This window comes from Perognathus longimembris, chromosome 17, assembly GCF_023159225.1.
Source record: "Perognathus longimembris pacificus isolate PPM17 chromosome 17, ASM2315922v1, whole genome shotgun sequence".
Taxonomy (NCBI): Eukaryota; Metazoa; Chordata; class Mammalia; order Rodentia; family Heteromyidae; genus Perognathus; species Perognathus longimembris.
The window spans coordinates 26,587,944-26,603,691 of NC_063177.1; positions in this window are offsets into that span (position 1 = coordinate 26,587,944).

A 15,748-nucleotide genomic window follows, 5' to 3' on the forward strand; every position below is an offset into this window, starting at 1 on the left:
GCGACTGAAAGCCAAGGTGACAGCTATTAAGCAATTGTGCGCAGAACAAAATGGCAGAGGGGCCGGGTAATCAATTCAATGTCCGTGGGCAGCCCAAGCAACGGCAGCATCTGTCGCAGCTGATTAGAGAAGCCCGGGCTGGAACTTTCAATGTGAGCCCATCGCAGATCAGAAACAGGCCCCGGGATGAAAAGGGAAAGAACTGTCTCCTGAGAAGCGGGCGATGAACGACTCTGTTTTATGTGACTGTGTCCGTCCTTCTCTCCTTGAAGAAAGACTAAGGGGGTGGGGGGAGCTCTCAGTTTAGAGATTAGATAGTTTTCTTTTAAGCCATTTATCATTATGAGGGAAAGTAGACAGGGCAGGGGCAGAAAAAAATCTCCAGTGGGATTTCTGGGAAGTCTCAGGAAGGAGGACTAGGCTTCCAGCATGCAGCTCTAACAGCCCCTGCCCGTGACCACAGCCTAGCAGGTCTGCACAACCTCCAGGGTCCCTCCATTCCAACAAGGGCAACACAGGCCCCAGAGCTCAGAGGATCACAGAAATTTCCCTGCAGAAACCCCAAACTACTAAATTGTATCATTTGTGAAAATGAAAGCCTAAGTCAGAATAATGGAGGAGAAAAAATGGGAAAGGCAAAGATGAGAAGATTGTGCAAAGTCCCAGCAGGTAACGCCCCAAAAGGGGCTCCCCTGCGCTTTGCTGGGCCCAGGTCAGAGCAGCCAGGACCCTTGCTGTGTCTGTGGCCTGTCAGCACAGAGCCAGGGCCAATGACAGCCCCTGGCAGCCGGCTGGGAAATTGTGGGCTCAGAGTTGTTGTGTGTGTGCTTGGGTCTGGAGGCCTCAGGGTTACAGAGCACTAGATGCCTACAGACAAGAAACTGAAAAACCAGCCAGTGGGATGGTGGAGGGACAGGAGAGGCCTGTGAGCTGAGGCAAGGAATGCAGAAGCAGGAGGGAGGAGTCATTCTGTTTGGTTTTTGTGCTGGTACACTGGAGTTTGAACTCAGGGCCTAGGTTCAAGCTTTTCTACTCAAGACTAGCACTCTACCACTTGAGCCATATCTCTATTTCTGTCTGTGTGCTGGTACATTGGAGATAAGAGTTTTACAGACTTTCCTGCTTTGAACTCAGCCTCCTGAATAGCTAGGATTATGGGTGTAAACTACTGGTGCCCATTGGGCTAAAGAGGCCATTTTTGGAGCCAAAGGTAGGGTATAAACACCGGGCGGGGCTCAGGGCTAAGGCTGGAGAACAGGGACCAGGGCTGACTAGAAAACCAGAGGAGGAATTGCAGTTGCATGATTAACCTAGACAAAATGAGCCTCACTAATAAAGTACAAAGTGTTAACAGGCCACGTTTGTCTAGCAGATCAGTAAATACTGAGGAAAAGAAGTGGGAACCTTTTCTAGTGGTTGATGGGAGCAGATCATTAGCTTTTCTGGAGAAAAAAAAAACAAAACAATTTAGTAGCTTGGACAAAGTGTCTAAAAGTATTCATATCCGAAAGAAAATAACCAGAAATCTAGGTTTAGTTTAATGTTCTGTGGAGTTTATTGTGGTATTATTATTTTTAAGCTCTGAAATGGTAGAAAGTAAGTGGGCAAATTATGATATATTCTGGATTTGATGTCATTAATGTAATTATGACAAAGAGCCTTTAATGACATAGTAATTGATTTAAAATTAAGTAAAAACGAGGGTCATAACATAGTATATGATCTAAGAACATTTGAACTGAAAAGAAAGAGTGGTGTAGACAAAATATAATTAAATAGCAATTAACAAGAGAATAAAATACATGTATCTATGATATATTAAGTGAAAAAAATCTTGTAACTAATGATATGGTCTCCAATTTGTGTGTAAAACAAAAATCAAGCCTCTGTGTGTGTATGGTATATGTGCCTGTTATATGTACATGGGCACACATGTATGTGGTGGGAGAAATGTGCGCATGGGCAGGCATGTAGCATGTTAGGGACCCATGATTCAGAAAGAACTGTTTCTTTGTGATTTCTTCTCCTATTTCATTATGCAGTGACAAAGATTCTCTCTGACAATGAGTATGCATCTCTTCTATAATTAAAGGATGCAATTAAAGAACACAGAAAGGGCTGGGAATGTGGCTCAGTGGTAGAGTGCTTGCCTAGCATGAGTGAAGCCCTGGGTTCCATTCCGCAGTACCACATACACAGAAAAAGCCAGAAGTGGTGCTGTGGCTCAAATGGTAGAGTGCTAGCCTTGAGCAAAAGAAGCTCAGGGACAGTACTCAGGTCCTGAGTCCAAGGCCCAGGACTGGCAAAAAAAAAAAAAAAAGAACAAAGAAAATAGTTATGATTATAAAAATCCCTGTTAATGGCTCATACCTGCAATCCTAGTTACTCAGGAGGCTGAAATCAGAGGATCTTCACTCGAAGCCAACTTGGGCAAGGATTTAATTTCCAGTTAACCAGCAAAGAGCTTGAAGTGGAGCTGTGGCTCAAGTGACAGAGCACCAGCCTTGAGCAAAAAAAGCTAAGTGAGAGTGGGAGGTCCTGAGTTCAAGCCCCAGTATCAGCACACACATAAAAGAAAAAGTCCCTGATGAGAAAGAAGGAAATCTGAGACACACTGCCTGGGGTGCTAACAGCAGCAACAGCAGGAAGGCGCGGCTGCTGCTGGCATGAAGTGGGTTCAAGTGCATAGACTGGCTGTAACCTTGTTTTCCTCCTGACTGGTTGGCTCTCCTGCCCAGACTTTAACACTGCTTATGATCTGGGGCTCCCACTTTGCTTATCACTGGGAACTCTCCTGGGTACTCTCTCACCATCTAATCCTATAGCGCATGTGCCCACGAACCCCAAGTCTTATCTCACTTCTCACTCCTACCACTGCCACCTGCACGTTTCTGCTTAGGAGACGTCAGGACCTCCCTCTCTTTGCAGATCTGGACCTGAACCAGAGCGTCCATCCATGCTGTCTACTAGGTTTTATAGACTGCACCCACCCATGCTTGCTTAAGTCAAGAGGCCAGGGCTTGGTGCTGACTCCCTCACTCCCTACCAGTTCACCTCCAAATCTAGATTCTACCTCCTGAGCTCCCCTCTGTGCCCATCCCTTTCCACGGAGCCTGGCAGGTCCTTGAGTCTAGGCTGCCCTCTGTCCACAGTCAGAGCTTTGGGCTCAGACAAGTGGAAGCAGGGAGCTGTCTCATCATGAGGCTGCTTAAATAGGAATGTTACCTTCAAAGATGTCCCTGCTTTCTGCCTGGAACCCACCATGGGCATGGGGAAGGAAATGAGCTATTTCTGTAGCTCACCTTCAGGGTCACAGGCTATCTCAAACACCTTCCTGTCTCCAAAGGCCCACACTCAGTACCACTCTGGCCAACAGCTGTCCTTTTATTCTGTTGCTTCCCAAGGGGGCAATGGGGCCTGAGAGCACTAGATCAGGGATGTTTCCAGTATTTTCTACCCACATCTCTCCTTCAGAGATTCCAAATTGTCTCCTCTGTTACACACCCCTGCCCCAGGGAATCACCCTCATTCTATGCTGAGATGCCATTAGCCATGTCTCTTTCTTTGGAAGAGAAAACTCAAATGTGTGCAAAGATGAGAAGCCTCCTCTGGGAGATGATGGCTCCTCAGCTGAAGGACCTAACACCGGGCCTGGCAGAGGGGACAGACTCAGGAGATGACTGAGCATGCTCTTTGCCACCCTGCACGGCCCCGCCTCCCCTCCCTCTCTAGCGGGTACTTGAATGGGTAGGGGTGCAGCAGATGATTGGGCTGTTTGGTTTCTCAGCAGGCTCGCCTCCAAACCTGTGGCTTTGGGGCTGAAGAACTGGGAGATTCCCAGGCAAATCCAGAGAGCACTTTGTGGTGTGCAGGGCTGCTTGGTTCTTTTAAACTGTATTTTTTAAATTCTTCTCTTTTGGCACTGTGGATGGAACTCAGGACATTCCCCTCATGAGGTGAGCGCTCTGCCCCTGAGCTACCTCTCCTGTGGCAGGTGGAAAGTTCTGCTCCTGTGTCCGACTGGACAAATACTTTCTTGCAGAAATGCATCCAGCTGGAGAAGGGCTCTGGACAGGGGGAGCCCAGACCTTTTGGTTTGAGGGGAACCCGTAGAGTGGGTGTCTCCATTTTCCAGGCTAGACTGAGTTCGGGGCTGGGGAATCTGAATCTGATCAAGAATAAGGAGGCAATCGCCTCTGGTCTTCGGAGGCTCGGATGGTGAGGCTATGGGAGACTCTCTAGTATTTTGTGTGTGTGTGTGGGGGGGTGTTATTGGGGTTTGAGCTCAGTTCCTGCTAGGCAGGTGCTCTACCACTTGAGTCAAGCCCCTAGATGTGGGCTAGGTGTTCTTTCTTTTTCTTTTTTTGTGCCAGCCTCAGGGCTTGAACTCAGGACTTGGGCACTGTCTCTGAGCTTCTGTGATTCAAGGCAAGTGGTATACCACTTGAGCTACAGGGCTACTTCTGGCTTTTTAGTTTAGCGGAGAAAGAGTCTCATGGGCTTTCCTTTCCCAGCTGGCTTTCAACCATGATCCTCAGGTCTCAGCCTCCTGAGTAGCTAGGATTATAGATGCAAGCCACCGGTGCCTGGCTCGGTATTCGTTAAGCCTGCTTTCTGACTTAGGAATTTAAGCTCTGTTACACTATTGCTTCTTTACTATCCCAGAGTAAAGCAGCTCTGGGTAGTAAGGCAAATTTCACCTTGAGGCAGAAATCCTGAGTTGAACATATGGCCCTGTTAACCTCTGGTTTGTGCCTTTAAAAACAATGTATTTCTATGTGTGTCAATACATTAGAGATGATAATGCCTAATAAATACCCCTCCCTTTTTTTTCTAGAAATCTATCCTAAATGAATTTAGATGATTTCTTCCTTTTTTTTTTTTGATACACAGATATATGATAGCTTAGGCTGGCCTTGAATTTCTGCTTGAGCCTCCTGAGGGCTGGGATTGAAGGCATATGTCACCATGCCAGGCTGATTGTAAAGATTTCACATATGTGAAAGGGCCTGCTGCAGGCTCTGCCTTTGATATTCTGACATTAACTAATAGGTGCTCAATAGATGCCAATCCCCTGCTCTCTTAATTGAAGGAGTGCTGCTTCCAATTTCAGAAAAGGATCTGAACAGTTTTAGTTTTAAGACAGAAAAGTAAAAATTTCCACTCGGTGAGTAATCAGTCATCAGGAACTGGGCTTAGTACTGCAATGTATGTTCTCTAGTTCCATCAACTCAGTGGGATCATAATCACCTTCTCTCACAGAGGGGGAAACTGAGGAAGTTGGAGAAACTTGTCCTAGGTGAATGGCTACTGGGTAGGAATGGCTTCAATTCTAGGTCTCTCTAAGCCAACATTGTTCAAGATGTTACCTTTACTACACTCTGCATTCTGTCACCTACCACCAGATCCCATAGAAGGGTATTTTTAAAAGATTTCTAGGCTTATTAACAAGAAAATCAGCATGCTGCTGAAAATCATTTTATGACTTAAAGGGTCCACAATGGCAGTATCACCCTCTGGGTGACAATTTCACTGTCACCACCACACCTGGGCCTTGAGCTTGGGTTACCTGTTGCCCCCTCACTGTCACTGCTTCCGTGTGATGCCGGCTTGGTCCCAGCTAGTAGGCTCAGAAAATCACTCAAGAACTTCCTACACGACTGGGAAAGCAATAGTATTTATTTGGAGGAGGCCACAAGGACGGTCTTTCCTCTCCTGGTCATGAAATGCTTCCTTGGAAGGATCTGGAAAGGACTTGATTGGGAATCATTTTTCTTTGACTCCCACAATTCCTAGCTGTGTGCCTGAAGCTGGGACTGGGACTGTAAATGGCATAGCTCTGTTAGAGATGATGGAAACTATGCAAGCTGCTTTTAATAGCATGAAATGCAGCATAGCAGTCTTCCTTCTTTCTCTGCCCCACGTGCTGGTGGCCTGGTCCACAGACCTGCGGGGGTGGGGTGGGGTGGGCACCAGAAAGCCACAGTGTGTCCTTGGGGCACTGGCTGGACCTCGATGCACTCCAGACCCCGCATGGCAGGCTGGGCTGTTACACATGGGCCTGTCACACTGGGCTGAAGGGAATTCTGTGACCCAAGAAAATGAATTTGAAACTGGAGGTGTGGCTCAAGTGGTAGAGCACCAGTCTTGAGTGGAGAAAGCAAATGAAGAGCTCAAGGCTCTGAGTTCAAGCCCCAGTACTGGCACCACAAAATAGAACTTGTGGCTTCTTGTTGTATCCATGGCGGGCAGTGCGGCACTTGGGGAAGGATGTGAGGCGATGTGGCTGGGTCTCAGGACCACCACGTGTTGGCTGTGTGACTTGTGCCCTTTCTGAGTCTCATTTTCCTTCACACACACACACACACACACACACACACACACACACACACACACGGCTTCTCACATCCTTTGAAGCACTTATAGGACTTTGATTCTATGTATATCTGCAATTGTGAATTTTCCTTTTCCTTTCTTTTCTTCCCTCCCTCCCTCCCTCCCTCCCTCCCTTCCTCCCTTCCTTCTTTCCTTTCTTCTTTTTTTTTTTTTTCTACAGTACTGGGGCTTGAACTCAGGACATGGGCACTGTCTCTAAGTTTTTTCCTCTCAAGGCGAGTACTCTACTATTTGAGCTACACCTCCACTTTCAGCTTCGTTGTGATTAACTGGAGATACAATTCTCATGGACTTTCCTGTCTGAACTGGCTTTGAACCACAATTCTCAGATCTCAGTCACTTGAGTAGCTAGGATTACAGGCATGAGCCACCAGACATAGGTTTCATTTTCAATGCTTTAAAAATGTGAGACTTTTTTTTCTGGAAAATTCTATTATTACTTTTTAGGACTTTATGGTTTCTCCAGTCTCACAGTTAAGTCTCCTCATCAGATGCCAAAGCCTGGATCTATGTGCAGTTAGGTGCACAGTGCCAGCAGCAGCCAGCAGGAGGGCAACGCTGGATAGGATCCTGCATAGTCTTTCCAACCTTCTGAGCACCTCACCCTTCCAGGGTTTGGAGTACAGCCAGAAGAGATCCTGGATGTGGAACAATATTAAGAACATTGAGGCTGGGGATATGGCCTAGTGGCAAGAGTGCCTGCCTCGTATACATGAGGCCCTGGGTTCGATTCCCCAGCACCACATATACAGAAAACTGCCAGAAGTGGCGCTGTGGCTTAAGTGGTAGAGGGCTAGCTTTGAGCAAAAAGAAGCCAGGGACAGTGCTCAGGCCCTGAGTCCAAGCCCCAGGACTGGCAAAAAAAAAAAAAAAAAAAAAAAGAACATTGAGTGGCTGGTGCTAATGGCTCATGCCTATAATCCTAGCAACTCAGGAGGCTGACATCTGAGGAGTGCCATATGAAGTCAGTACCTGCAGGAAAGTTCATGCAACTCTTATCTTTGATTAACCACTAGAGGCTGGGAGTGGAGCGAAAGAGGTCAGGGACAATACCTGAGTTCAAGCCTTAGGGCTCAGGCTCTCTCTCTCTCTCTCTCTCTCTCTCTCTCACACACACACACACACACACACACACAGAGAGAGAAAGAGAGGAAGAAGAAGAAGAAGAAGAAGAAGAAGAAGAAGAAGAAGAAGAAGAAGAAGAAAAGAAGAAGAAGAAGAAGAAGAAAGAGAGAGAGAAAGAAAGAAAGAGAGAGAGAGAAAGAAAGAAAGAAAGAGAGAGAGAAAGAAAGAAAGAAAGAAAGAAAGAAAGAAAGGAAGGAAGGAAGAGAGAGGAAGGGAAGGGAAGGGAAGGAAAGGAAGATTACGGGAAGAAGCGAGCACCATTCCCAGTATGGACTGCTTGGGGGCGTTGCTACCCTGCCAAAGTCAGGGAACTGGGAAAGAAATCTATTGTTGAAGGAAAATCCCAGCTTTGCTGCTATGGAGGCCATGGGCAAGTCTCTCTGTCTTCTTTGGTCTCAATTTCCTTAGTTATAAAAAGGGATGAGTAATCTCTGTATTGCCAAACTTTGGACCAAAGGAGATGATTCTGAATAAAAACACTTAGGAAGAATTGAAAAGATTTCTAACTATGAAGCTTCTGGGTCCAATTAATTAGTACCAGCCCTTTGATCATTTCTGCATTTTCCTGGAAAACAAAACAAAACAACACAACACAACACTCCCTTTTCAGACACTAAGCAGGGGGAAGTGGCTGTCAAGGCAGGCGGCGTTCTCATCAGCTCTGAGAAGTGGATGATTTAGCATCATTACCTGCCTTATCATTATCCTCAGGCTGCCTGCATCCTCAGCTCTCAGGAGGTCAATTTCCGGTGCACACAGCAAAGCCTGTGGCTGTGGTTGGGAACAATCGGCCTCAGTGCTCTCCGGCTGTTGATCCCTTTCATTTCCTCCAGCAGACTGCTGCCCAAGACTGGGTTCTAAGTTTTGTGCTACTCTTTTCTGGTCTAATCATTTACAACAGCCCTGAGCACCGGGCTCCTCTCTTACTTCTGCCAGGCCAGCTACTGCTCTGTGTATGGTGAGATTGCTAATTGGGCCTCCAGCCCAGCCAAACGGTGAGAAAGACTCAAGGAGCCTGTTCACCGGACCTGAAATATACTGCCCACAACTTTACAGCCCAGGCGGCCGTGGAGGAAGTGTGAGTCATGCGGGGAGGCTGAGCGCTGAGAGGGAAGGCCCCGCAATGACATTTTTCACGCTGTTAATAAACCACTGTATTATTAGAACTCACCAAAGCTGAATTTAATGAAAGTCTTTAGGCCCTAAGGCCTGAAATTTTCTTTTGTATTGCAAAATGAAACCAACTGGTCCAATTCAAATGAACCCCAGAAAAATGCAGAGATTTTAATGATGTTTCCGTCACTTTTTTTTTCCCCCCTTTCTGTCCCCCTTTCTCCAGGCTCTCATGTTCAAATCTGGCTGGATTATAATTGAGAGAGAAGAAGAAAGAGAGAGTACGTATAAGAAGAAGTAAAATATGAGAAACATATTCAGAGAGTCACAGATTTCTCGACAGGATTCCTTAAGGAATCACTGGTCTGAGGATAGTGAGAGAAAAATGAGAAGGCAAAAATACAAGACCCTTCAAGATGCACCTGAGATATAGTCCAATTTAAAGTTCAATGTTAAAGCCGAGCACTGGTGGCTCATGTCTGTAATCCTAACTACTTCTGAAGACTGAGATCTGAGGATTGTGGTTCAAAGCCAGCCAGGGTAAGAAAGCTTGTGAGACTATTACCTCCAATTCGCCACCAGAAAACTGAAAATGGAGCTGTGGCTTAAGTGGTAGAGCTAAAAAAGCTAAGCAAGGGACAGCATCCTGTACTGGCACAAAACTAAATAAAATAATCGATAATAAAATTCAATTTTCCTTTAGGCCAATTGAACATGGACATTACTGCACATTACCGATGTAATGATCATTCCTGAAATAATAAGAGGATAAATTATTTTTTAAACTCCTAGGATTGAGCCCTTGGAAAGTACCCTATGTGTGGGGGGAGGGGAGGAGGAGAGGAGGGGCAGGGGGTACCCCGCACACCTGGCCTCCAACCATTCAGAAGCTACGGCAGCAGGAAATCACTCTGCAGCAGCTTCCACGGCTAGTGAAAAGACATCTTTTTCCCCCCTTATAGCTATGTGCACAAACAAATGTTCACTTTCCAGCCAGCACTCCAGTTTGGCCCTTATGTACTTGCTGGAGTTGGTTTTCAAATACTTCCTTGTCCTTGATGGAGCAGAAAGGGACAAGCGCCCACCCTGGAGGTTGGGGCGCTCTAGGCCTGGAACCCCCCACTTGAGCTCCTAGACTCCAAAGATGTTGAAGAAAGATTCCCAATGTATGGCCTCAGCATGGAGAAGCGGGCAGGAGGGCCGCTGGGGCACAGCCCAAGTGATCTGCCTTTGTCTTGGCCCATTCTACTTTCCTTTCCCTTCTCTTTCCCTCCCCCCTCCTTCCCTTCCCTTCTTCCCTCCCATTTCCCTCCCTTCTTCTCTCCCACTTCCTTCCCTTTTCCCTCCTCTTCCCTTCTCCTCCTCTCCTCTCCTCTCCTCTCCTCTCCTCTCCTCTCCTCTCCTCTCCTCTCCTCTCCTCTCCTCATCAGTCTCAGCTCTCTCCTGCAGGGAAGTCCCAGCTTGGCATCAAGGCTGGCCCCAGGCATAAGATCCTAATTATTTGAATGGTATTTGTTTTCATAGCTCTTTTTTTTTTTAATGTGTCCAGGTCGATGGCATTTTAATGCCTTATTAAACAGGGGTTTTACAGCAGTCTGTCTGTTTCGTCTCTGGGCCCATGCCTGTACTTTGTGTGCAGGGATTTTATCTTTCCTGCTGGCCGAAAATATTTTCCGAATTCCCTATAAAAGTTTTCGAGATTTCCTAAGACAAATAGAACTCCACGAGCTCTAAAATGACCTTGATGCCGTTGGAATTACATTCAGATCCAGGCTCTTCTTGTTTACTCAAAGAACTGAGCTTCTCTTGTATTCAAGAACTGCCCTTCGGAGCAAACTGCGTGTGCTCCACAAATGTGCTGGTGCAGAAAAATATAGCTCTACCTGGGATGGCTCCCCCGAAGCCCATCTTTTACGGGTTTCTTCCAGCCTCTCACATGGCTGCCTGGCTTTGAAGGCAAGGCGGCACTAATAAAGGCTGTCCTGGCTTTGGGGTTTACAGAAGAGCAGGCCTGGACTCACCTCTGGGAGGAAGCAGAACCAGGGTGGTCACGTGGGCCCCAGGGCCCTGGAGAAGGAAATCAGCTGAGCTCCTTTGTTTACTTGCCAGTGCTTACATTGTTATGAAAAATGAACTGTCATTTCAGAAGGAAGCTGAAAATTTAGACTGTATACTAAGCCAAGGGTCAGGGGACCACACAGGTTCAAGTGTCATTTCAGACACAATAGAATGTGTGATCTTGGGCAAAGAACAAACCAACCAACCTCCTAGAAACAGTCTCAGTTTGTTCATTTAAAACATGAAGAACAATAGCCTGGTACTTAGGTCTCAGGTTTGTAATCCTCGCTACTTAGGAGGCTGAGATCTAAAGATCAAGGTTAAAAGCCAACCTGGGCAGAAAAATTCCCGAGATTCTTATTTTCTCCAATTAACCAGCAAAAGCCAGAAGTGCAGCTCTGTCTCCAGTAGTAGACCACCAACCTTGAGTTAAAAAAATATTAAGAGAGCTGGCCAGGTATCATTGGCTCACATCTATAATCCTAAATACTCAGGAGGATGAGAGCTAAGGATTGTGGTTCAAAGCTAACCCAGGCAGGAAAGTCCATGAGATTCTTATCTCCAATTAATCACTAAAAAGCTAGAAGTGAAGCTGTGACTCAAGTGGTAGACTGCTAGCCTTGGGGTGGGGGAAATGGCTCAGGGACAGAGTCCAAACCCTGAGTTTAATCCCCAGCACACACACAAAATGGGGAACTATATATGTGTGTAATATGTACATACATATAAATCTCAGGGTTGCTATAGAGATCAGGAGTGTGCTCAACATACAGTGCCCTGGCTGGCACTGGTAGCTCCTTTGCTATTTTATGAGAGTCCTCAGGACACAGATGGGCAGAGGCACAGACCGGAAGATCTATAAAGGGTGTGGAGGTGGGAAGAGGCGAGAGCTCTCTGCACCCAGTGCCAACTCCCAGTCAGATGCTGCAATAAGTGATAGAACTGGAAAGTGGATCCAAAGCCCGCTCTCAAACCCTGTGCTGGCTTCACTGTCCAGATTGGGAAGAAAGTGTTGAAAATTAAATGTGGAGAATTATGGCAGCTGCCTGCAATGCAACCTAATCCTGAGCCAGGCCAGATGGGGCTCACTCTGTTTAGCCGACAATAAAAAAAGAAGAAGAAGAAGAAGAAGAAGAAGAAGAAGAAGAAGAAGAAGAAGAAGAAGAAGAAGAAGAAGAAGAAGAAGAAGAAGAAGAAGAAGAAGAAGAAGAAGAAGCCCTCCAATGCAGACTGCTTAGCCACTAGGAAGCATGCCCGTGCTTCTATTTTGCTGGCTTGTCTTTGAGCATTACACACCTGGTGATGTCTCAATAAAAATGTCACATTTAGTAGGGTGCTGGTGGCTCATGCTGATAACCCTAGCTACTCAGGAGGCTGGGAGGATCACGGTTCAAAAGCCAGCCTAGGCAGGAAAAATCCATGAGATTCTTATCTCCAATTAACCACAAAAAGCCAGAAGTGGAGCTGTGGCTCAAGTTGTAGAATGCTAGCCTTGAGAAAAAGGAGCTCAAGGATAGCACCCAAGTCCAGAGTTCAAACCCCAGGATCAGCACACACACACGTTACCTTTAGCATTTAAGACAGACAGATATCTGGGGGGAGAGAGAGTTGTGGTTATTGCACATCACAAAGATGGAAGACTGCTAGGTGCACTGTCATGTTTATATTTAAGACTTATTAGATAAGACTTCTCACATCTGGGCTGGGAATATGGCCTAGTGGCAAGAGTGCTTGCCTCCTACACATGAAGCTCTCCGTTGGATTCCCCAGCACCACATATATGGAAAACGGCCAGAAGGGGCGCTGTGGCTCAGGTGGCAGAGTGCTAGCCTTGAGCGGGAAGAAGCCAGGGATGGTGCTCAGGCCCTGAGTCCAAGGCCCAGGACTGGCCAAAAAAAAAAAAAAAAAAAGACTTCTCACATCTATGAATCCATGGCTAATTTCATGTCAAAGAATATTGTTTCACGCTTTGAAATTCTATTGATGTCCTTGTCAAGCCAGCTGTCTTTTTAAAAGATGATTTTCCCCCCGATATAATATATATATAATATATGTATATAATATACATATTATATACATATGATATATATATATATGGTTTGGGTTTTTTTTTTTGTGAAAGTCCTGGGCTTTGGACTCGGCCTGAGCACTGTCCTTGGTTTCTTTTTGCTCAAGGCTAGCACTCTGCCACTTGAGCTACAGCGCCACTTCTGGCCACTTTCTGTATATGAGGTGCCGGGGAATCGAACCCAGGGCTTCATGTATGCGAGGCAAGCACTTTCGCCTCTAGGCCTATTCCCAGCCTCCCTGATATTTTATGTATCAAATTATTTTGTACTTTAAAATAATCTCAAGCCAGGCACTGGTGGCTCACACCTGTAAATGTAGCTACACAGGAGGCTGAGATTTGAGGACTGTGGTTCAAAGCCAGCCTGGGCAAGAAAGTCTGTGAGATTCTTATCTCCAATTAATAACCAGCACAAAGCTGGGAGTTGAGCTGTGGCTCAAGTGGTAGAGTGCCAGCTTTGAGCAAAAAAAAAATAGCCAAGTAAGAGTGTGTGGGCCTGAGTTCAAGCTCCTGAACTAGCACACATGCACACATATAAAATAAATAAAAATAATCTGTAGGACTGAAGGTAGGGCTTAAGTGGTAAAATGATTGACTAATATGTGTGAAGCCTTGGGCTCAATCTCTAGTAGTGCCAAACAAATTAATTAATTATCTGAGGTTTTTAATAGATAGATGACTAAGTCTGCCACATATTGGCTCTACTAATATTTCACAATAGATTTTTTTCTTCCATTATTTTATAACTCTTTAGAATCATCCTAAGCCAGGCTTTACTTCCTGTTAGAGCTTTTCAAACAGTTTTGTTTGCTTTGGAAGATAAATCTTATGTTGATTTTTTTTCAGCTTGGAAATTATATTAGACTATTTATAAAGTATAAAATTTACCTCAAACTCAGAGAAGGACAAAATTTCTTTGGATCGTGCAGGGTAGGAATATTTTTCCTTTGGTTTCATAAGTCTTGGTATCACCTCCTCTATTTCTCCATCCTTATGTATTTCATTAAAAAATATATCGAACTTCTGACAATCTTGAAGAAAAGTAAAACTGGAAGACTTGAATACTATGAGGAAAGTAGATCTATCACCGAACTCTAGCAATTAGGGCAGTGTGCTATGAGGGCAAAGTAAGTACATTAACCATTGAATAAAACAAAGTCTAGAAAAAAACTCACACACATGTGAAATCCTAGTTATGATAAAGATGGTGCTGTGGTGGAAAAAAGGGTGATGCTGGACTGGTGCTATCCACACGAACCAAAGCAAGCTTGATGCCTGACTCACGCGACAGGAAGAATAAAACTCCGCTTAACCACAATCTAAATATGAAGAATAAGAGAGTAAAATATTTAAACGAACACAGGGAAGCAGCTGGGTACCTGTGACTCATGCCTCTAATCCTAGCCACTCAGGGGGCTGAGGCCTGAGAACTGGGGTTCATAGCCAGCCCAGGCAGGAAGGTCCATAACTCTTATCTCCAATTAACCACCAGAAAGCCCAGAAGTGGAGCCGTGACTAAAACAGTGGAGCACCAGCTTGGGGGAAAAAGCATCCTTGCCTTTAGTTCAAGTACCAGTACTGGTACAATACAGAGAGAGAAAGAAAGAGAGAGAGAGAGAACACAGAAGAATAATTCTATGACCTTGGACTCTACCCTGAATCAAAAAAGCACAATAGAAAAGAAAATGACAGGTTAATATCTATTAAACATATATATATATATATATATATCCAAATAAACCATTAGGACAATAAACCCAAGTGTACAATAGAAGATATTGTAGAAGATATTGACTTGAATTTAGAATGAATAAAGCAATTCAAATGAGAAAAACAGAACAATGGGCAAGATACTTATATGGGCTGTTCGCAACAGAAATATATCAAAAGATGATCAGCTTCAATACTCATTAGGAATATGCAAATTACTGCTAGTGCAATACATAGAGCCCCACGAGAAAGGGAATGGTTGAGAATTGGTAGAACTTCTTTACACAGCGGCTGGGAAGTTAAATGGCATGTCTTTTAAGCTGGCAAAGTCTATAACTGTCTTTTTCTTTGTGCCAGTCCTGAGGCTTGAACTCAGGGCCTGTGCACTGTCTCTGCGCTTTTTTGCTCAAGACTAGCACTCTAACTGGAGACACAACTCTACTTCTGGATCTTAGGTGGTTAATTGGAGTTTCACACCCCCTCTTGCTAAGGCTGGCTTCAGACTGAATCCCCCGATCTCGGGCTCTTGAGTAGCTAAGATTGCAGGTGTGAGCCACCAGTGCCTGGCTTTCCATCTGTCTTTTGTAGAAACATAGGAACTTGCCCCATGGCCAGGCAATGGCCCCTGTGAGTTTTATGCTCCTCAAGAAAGGCATAGATATGGGCTGGGGATATAGCCTAGTGGCAAGAGTGCCTGCCTCGGATACACGAGGCCCTAGGTTCGATTCCCCAGCACCACATATACAGAAAACAGCCAGAAGCGGCGCTGTGGCTCAAGTGGCGGAGTGCTAGCCTTGAGCGGGAAGAAACCAGGGACAGTGCTCAGGCCCTGAGTCCAAGGCCCAGGACTGGCCAAAAAAAAAAAAAAAAAAAAAAAGAAAGAAAGGCATAGATATGCTAGCAAAACAGCTTGTACACAAATCTAACAGAGCATCCAAATATTATTAATTAGTACTAATTCCTCAAGTAGGAATGATCCAAATGCAATTTTTCATAGAAAGGATAAGAAATAATGGTATATATTCTCACAGTGAATTATAGTGCAACAATGAGGTGAATGGATTACAAGGAAATGCAAAAGCATAGTGAAGTCTTACAAACATAATGTTAAGTGAAAGAAGCCTAACTTAAGCATTTGAGTACACACTGTGTTTTCATTATACAAAGTCCAAACTGGACAGAAATTAGTTTGGTGCTCTCAAGATGTTGAGACTGAGATTTTTCCTTGGAAGGATGGGTAGATTGAACAGGTCACAGAAGAGGCTTCTGATTGGTAGA